The sequence below is a fragment of the Oncorhynchus kisutch genome, unplaced genomic scaffold (genome assembly GCF_002021735.2).
Source record: "Oncorhynchus kisutch isolate 150728-3 unplaced genomic scaffold, Okis_V2 scaffold4034, whole genome shotgun sequence".
Classification (NCBI taxonomy): domain Eukaryota; kingdom Metazoa; phylum Chordata; class Actinopteri; order Salmoniformes; family Salmonidae; genus Oncorhynchus; species Oncorhynchus kisutch.
Window position 1 is genome coordinate 20,660 of NW_022265979.1, and position 7,129 is coordinate 27,788.

Below are 7,129 nucleotides of genomic sequence, written 5' to 3' on the forward strand. Positions count from 1 at the left end.
ATTTGGTCAGGCCAGGGTGTGACATGGGTTATTGTGGTGTGTTTTTGTCATGGGGTTTTTGTGGGGTGTCTAGCATAGTTTATGGCTGCCTGAGGCGGTTTTCAATCAGAGTCAGGTGATTATCGTTGTCTCTGATTGGGAACCATATTTAGGCAGCCATATTCTTTGAGTATTTCGTGGGTGATTGTTCCTGTCTTTGTGTTAGTTTGCACCAGAATAGGCTCAGTCACTTTGGATTTTCTTTTTTCATTGTTTTGGAAGAGAAGAGAACGAGCGCCATTCTCCTTGCGGAGATGGTGCTAAATACATCAACACGGTCGGTCCCTGGGATTGGGCTGGCCAACACGATTCGTTTTGCTTGGAAGGAAAAGGAGTTGGAGCCTTTAGGACGGGAAACTTTTGGAAGGATAATATTGATGGGGATTCTAAAGCTGACGGTGAAGGACGTGTTTTGTTTCCAAGGCAACTCGTTGGAGGGAGCATACGATGTGGCACTATATACAGAGGAGAAACACGATGATATCCTGAGAAGGGCAAGAGCAGTGGGAGGCGAGAGGCCGATGAGCCACTATGAAATAACAAGCCTGGCGAAGAATAACTTTAGGGTTGTAACTGTCAACATTTACAACCCATACGTTAAGGATGAAGAGGTGAGGGCCTTTCTGGGGAGATACATGGATAACGTCTCCTCAGCAAGGCACCTCAAAGACTCCCTTGGGTTTTGGAATGGGAGGAGAGGCTTCCAGGCCCTCCTCAGAGAGGACCCAAAGGGACATGGTGGCTACCTCCATCCTCCTGCTATGTTCCCCCTAGGGGCTGACAGGGGGACGTTGTTTTATGCACGTCAGCCCCCATTTTGCAGGCGCTGTATGGCCTACGGCCACATATTCGCCTCGTGCAGCACAAGAAAATGCAGATTTTGTGGATCTGAGGAACACGAGGCGAAGGATTGTGACAAGCCTAAGGCGTGCCACGGGTGTGGCTCGTCAGCACACCTGTGGCGGGGGTGCCCGGCTCGTCAGAGGTCATATGCGTCTGCGGCTGGGGGGGGAGCAGGAGCGGGGGATGGGGGAAGAAGAGGGGGGGAAGGAAGCAAGCCTCATGACCAGAGTACAGGTCCAGAGGGGAAGGCCGCAAGGAAGGAGGAGGAGCAAGAAGCGGCGGATGGAAGAGAGAAGGAAACGGAAGGCACGGGAGTAGGAGAACCAGGAAAAGCGGCGGAAGAAGGCAACCGAGTGGAGGAGCATGAGAGAGAAGAAAGCGAGGGAGGAGTGTTGGAGAAGGAGACGGTGGAAGAGCAAGTGGACTGGGGGGAAAGTGCCCTGGTGGAAGAGATGAGGGGTATGGTGGAGGAGCTGGTGGGGGGGGAGGGTGGTATCTCTCCACTACCGCCATCACCAAAGAAGAGAATGAAGAGGAGGGTGCGATTGGCCGACAGTGAGAGGGAGGGGATGGCCAAGAGAGTGATGGGGGTGGGAGAAACCTCTGGGTTGCTGCTGGTTTCCCCAGGCCCTCAACTTCTGTTGGGTGGGGACACACCTAACAAGACTCAGGACTGGGTACAGGAGGAGGTGGGGAGTTTTTTGTTTGGGGACTCAGCCTCCCCGATTTTTTTCCAATCCAGCTGCAGCACTGGGGAGGGGGAGGATTGTGGGGGTAGACCCAGGGTGCAGGGCACCCCGGAGCCAAACACTATTCCTGCATCCTGGGTTGGTGAGATGGAGGAAGTGGGGGGGATGTCGGGAGTACGGATGGTGTTTTCACCGGTAGATATGGAGCAGGGGAGCATCGGGTGAGTCTCCTGTTTTTGATTTTTTTTCTGTCTGGGTTTAGAATTTGAGTGTATTACATGTTTTTATTTGATTCTTTCATGGGGTCTAATTTTACTTTTGTTACTTTAAATGTAAGGGGTTTAAGGGATTTTGTTAAGAGGAGGGCGGTTTTTAGTTATTTGGAGGGTGTGGGGTTTGATTTTTGTTTTTTACAGGAGGTTCACCTGAGGGATGGAGGGGATGTTAGTAGGTTTAAGAGGGAGTGGGACAAGGGGGAGTCGGTTTGGGGTATTGGGGGGGTGCACTCATCGGGGGTAGGGATTTTGTGTGGGCACAGGGAGGTAAAAGTGGAGGATTCTTTTGTGGTAATGCAGGGGAGGGTTATAGGGGTGGATGTCACGATAAGGGATTGTAAATTTAGATTAGTGGTGGTGTATGGGCCACAGGTGGTGGCAGACAGGAGGGAGATGGTGGACTGTCTGACGCCCCTGTGTGTCACAAATAGGAAATTAGTGATAGGGGGGGATTTTAATACAGATTTAGGAATAGGGGGGGATAGCAGTGCAGGCGCCATTACCAGGCTAATGGCTTGCCATGGTCTGGTTGATGGTGGTCTGCACACTACTCCGAAAATGGCCGCTCCTACATGGCGCAACTCCAGGGGGGTTGAGCGGAGGCTCGACTATATTTTTGTACCCAGGTCTTTGGGTAAGTTGTCTGGGCGGCTGTTGCCTGTTTTCTTTTCGGATCACGACGGGGTGCTCCTGCAGGTGGGGTCTCCAGTCTGCCTCTTTGGTAGGGGGTACTGGAAGTTAGATCGGGATGTGCTGGAGGAGCAGGCTTTTGTTGACAGGTTTTATGATTTCTTTTGGAGGCTTGAAGGCCTCCGGTCCATGTGCGAGGGGGTGTTAGAGTGGTGGGAATTAGTTAAGGTGAGGATTAGGGCTTTTATAATAGGGTATTGCAAGAGGAAAAAAAGGGAGGAGAGGAGGGAGGTGGATCGTATCCAAAGGTTAATTGAACTCGAGTATGAGGCAGGCAACCTCGGCGGGTCGTTTGACTGGGAGAGATCCGCTACCCTAAAGGCGCAGCTCAGGGAGTTGCAGGAGCGGAAGGCTCGAGCTTTCCTGGAGCGTGCGCATAGTGGCTTTCTAGAACACAATGAGACTTGTTCCGCTATGTTCTTTAAGTCGGTTAGGGCCAGACAGAGTAGGAAGGTAATGCATGGCATTAGGGAAGAAAATGGTAGTATAGTTAGAGAACCAGAGGATATGGTCAGGGTGACAACTGATCATTTCCAAGGTTTATTTAAGGAAAGGGAAATAGATGTAGAGCAGGGAAATGTGTTTTTAGAACACTTGTCCAGGCGGTTGCCGGAGGACATTAGAGAAGTGATGGAGGCCCAGATTTCACTAGAAGAGGTTGAGAGCGCTCTTAGGAGGATGGGAAAAGGGAAGGTGCCTGGGATGGATGGGCTGCCGGCTGAGTTTTATCTCAAGTTTTGGGGTATACTTGGACCAATGGTCCTCGAAGTCTTGAAGGCCATCCTTGAGACGGGGGTCCCGGGGGGATCAATGGCTGTTGGTGTGCTGTCACTTTTATATAAGAAGGGGGAAGTAACAGACCTTGGCAACTGGCGGCCATTGACCATGCTGTGCGTAGATTACAAGCTACTTGCAAAGGTTTTAGCAGACCGGTTGCGCACAGCCCTTCCCTACGTCGTTCATGAGGATCACACGTGCGGGGTAGAGGGCCGCTCTATTAGATGGAACCTACAGTTAATCAGGGACTCCATCGCTTGGGTTGAAGATAGAGGACTGCCTTTAATGGTAGCAGCGCTAGATCAGGCGAAAGCCTTTGATCGCGTGAATAGATCCTTTTTATTCAGAGTGTTAGGTCGATTAGGATTTGGGGAGAAGTTCATAGGATGGATTCGTACATTATATGTCGGAGCGGGGTGCCGAGTTAGTGTAAATAGTCACTTGGGTGACGTTTTTGACCTCTCGTCTGGGGTCAGGCAGGGGTGCCCACTCTCGGCTCTCCTCTTCGTTCTGTACATGGAGCCTCTGGGGGCTGCCATTAGGGCAGACACAGGGGTGGAAGGCTTGTTGATCCCTGGAAGTGGTGGGCTGCGTGTTAAGATGACGCAGTACGCCGACGACACTTCCTTGCTGCTGTGCAAGGACTCGTGCCTGACAAGGTCCCTTGCCATCTTTGGGGATTTCACCCGAGCGTCGGGAGCGGTTCTGAACCATGCAAAGTCTTCCGTCAAGTTTTTCGGTAGATGGCGCGGTAGAACGGATGTGCCCGGGGGGTTATCTCTCTGTGAGGGGGCCCTGAGGATTCTCGGAGTCCATTTTGAGACCTCCGGCTCAGCGACGCTGAACTGGAACATGCGTATCGCAGTGGTACAGAGGAAGCTAGCAATGTGGAAGGCTAGGTATTTGTCTTTTATGGGCAAAGTCCTGGTCCTAAAGGTGGATGTGTTGCCGTCTCTTTTGTATTTGGCGTACATCTACCCATTGCCGGCTTGTCTGAGGAGGCCTCTAGTGAGGCTTGTGTTTCAGTTCATGTGGAGTGGCAGGTGCGAGTGGGTCGCCAGGGCGCGCATGATCTGTCCCATCGGGGAGGGAGGTAGGGGGGTACCACATTTCCCCCTCAAGCTGGACACAATTTTTGTTTCTTTCTTGTTAACGGAGCTTGCTCATCCAGTGATACACCCATCCGGTTACCTCCTGCGGGTGTTCTTCTCATATCAGGCGAGAAGCATAATGGTGTGGTCTAACACGGGTCCTCGGGCAGAACAGCTGCCGTGGCACTTTGGTCATGCGGCCAAGTGGCTGCGTGCGCACCCTGAGGTTGAAGTTGCCCGAGTAGGTTTAGATCACAGGCACCTGTACGAGGAGGCCAGAAAGGCAGGGAGTCCGGTGCCTGTAGTGGGCATCTCGGAAGTGGTCTGGGAGGGAGTGCAGACGCGGGGTCTGGACAACAGGCTCAAGGACCTGAATTGGTTGAGCCTCCATAGGTGCTTGCCGGTACGTTCCATCATGTACCGGTATAGTTTGGTGCAATCCCCCACCTGTCCAAGATCCTCTTGTGGCAGGGAGGAGACTGTGCGCCATGTCTTTTGGGACTGTGCCTTTGCCGGAGTAGTATGGTCTAGGGCACGGGTGTTGTTAGGTTTGGTAAGGGGGGATTTTGTATTGACGTGGGCCAGGTTAGAGAGAGGTGTAGGGAGAGCGAGAGGGACGGATAGGGACAGGTTTCTGCTCTGGCTTCTCATGAGTCTCTTTAAACGGGGGCTGTGGGAAGCCAGGCAGAACATGGTGAAGACAGGGAGAGATTGGGGGGTGGAAGGGATAGTGAGGAGGGTGGAAGGAGATTTGAGGGGGAGGATGAAGAGGGAGGAGAGGAAGTGGGGGCAGCATGCTGCTCGGGAGAGGTGGAAGGGGGGTTTAGGGCTGGGTGTCATTTAGATTTGTAAGGGGATAGATTAGGGATGGGGAGATAGGGAAAGGTATTTTGTAGGGTGACGGGAGGGAAGATGCTCCCCTGAGGTTTTGTTTGGGGTTTATGTTTAGTTAAATTAAAATACCATTATTTGAGTATGTATGAAAATTATGAGTTGTAAAGAATGAATGGTATTGAAGATAATAAATTATTTTTTATAAAAAATAGGCTCAGTCACTTTGGATTTTCTTTTTTCATTGTTTTGGAAGAGAAGAGAACGAGCGCCATTCTCCTTGCGGAGATGGTGCTAAATACATCAACACGGTCGGTCCCTGGGATTGGGCTGGCCAACACGATTCGGTTTGCTTGGAAGGAAAAGGAGTTGGAGCCTTTAGGACGGGAAACTTTTGGAAGGATAATATTGATGGGGATTCTAAAGCTGACGGTGAAGGACGTGTTTTGTTTCCAAGGCAACTCGTTGGAGGGAGCATACGATGTGGCACTATATACAGAGGAGAAACACGATGATATCCTGAGAAGGGCAAGAGCAGTGGGAGGCGAGAGGCCGATGAGCCACTATGAAATAACAAGCCTGGCGAAGAATAACTTTAGGGTTGTAACTGTCAACATTTACAACCCATACGTTAAGGATGAAGAGGTGAGGGCCTTTCTGGGGAGATACATGGATAACGTCTCCTCAGCAAGGCACCTCAAAGACTCCCTTGGGTTTTGGAATGGGAGGAGAGGCTTCCAGGCCCTCCTCAGAGAGGACCCAAAGGGACATGGTGGCTACCTCCATCCTCCTGCTATGTTCTCCCTAGGGGCTGACAGGGGGACGTTGTTTTATACACGTCAGCCCCCATTTTGCAGGCGCTGTATGGCCTACGGCCACATATTCGCCTCGTGCAGCACAAGAAAATGCAGATTTTGTGGATCTGAGGAACACGAGGCGAAGGATTGTGACAAGCCTAAGGCGTGCCACGGGTGTGGCTCGTCAGCACACCTGTGGCGGGGGTGCCCGGCTCGTCAGAGGTCATATGCGTCTGCGGCTGGGGGGGGAGCAGGAGCGGGGGATGGGGGAAGAAGAGGGGGGGAAGGAAGCAAGCCTCATGACCAGAGTACAGGTCCAGAGGGGAAGGCCGCAAGGAAGGAGGAGGAGCAAGAAGCGGCGGATGGAAGAGAGAAGGAAACGGAAGGCACGGGAGTAGGAGAACCAGGAAAAGCGGCGGAAGAAGGCAACCGAGTGGAGGAGCATGAGAGAGAAGAAAGCGAGGGAGGAGTGTTGGAGAAGGAGACGGTGGAAGAGCAAGTGGACTGGGGGGAAAGTGCCCTGGTGGAAGAGATGAGGGGTATGGTGGAGGAGCTGGTGGGGGGGGAGGGTGGTATCTCTCCACTACCGCCATCACCAAAGAAGAGAATGAAGAGGAGGGTGCGATTGGCCGACAGTGAGAGGGAGGGGATGGCCAAGAGAGTGATGGGGGTGGGAGAAACCTCTGGGTTGCTGCTGGTTTCCCCAGGCCCTCAACTTCTGTTGGGTGGGGACACACCTAACAAGACTCAGGACTGGGTACAGGAGGAGGTGGGGAGTTTTTTGTTTGGGGACTCAGCCTCCCCGATTTTTTTCCAATCCAGCTGCAGCACTGGGGAGGGGGAGGATTGTGGGGGTAGACCCAGGGTGCAGGGCACCCCGGAGCCAAACACTATTCCTGCATCCTGGGTTGGTGAGATGGAGGAAGTGGGGGGGATGTCGGGAGTACGGATGGTGTTTTCACCGGTAGATATGGAGCAGGGGAGCATCGGGTGAGTCTCCTGTTTTTGTTTTTTTCTGTCTGGGTTTAGAATTTGAGTGTATTACATGTTTTTATTTGATTCTTTCATGGGGTCTAATTTTACTTTTGTTACTTTAA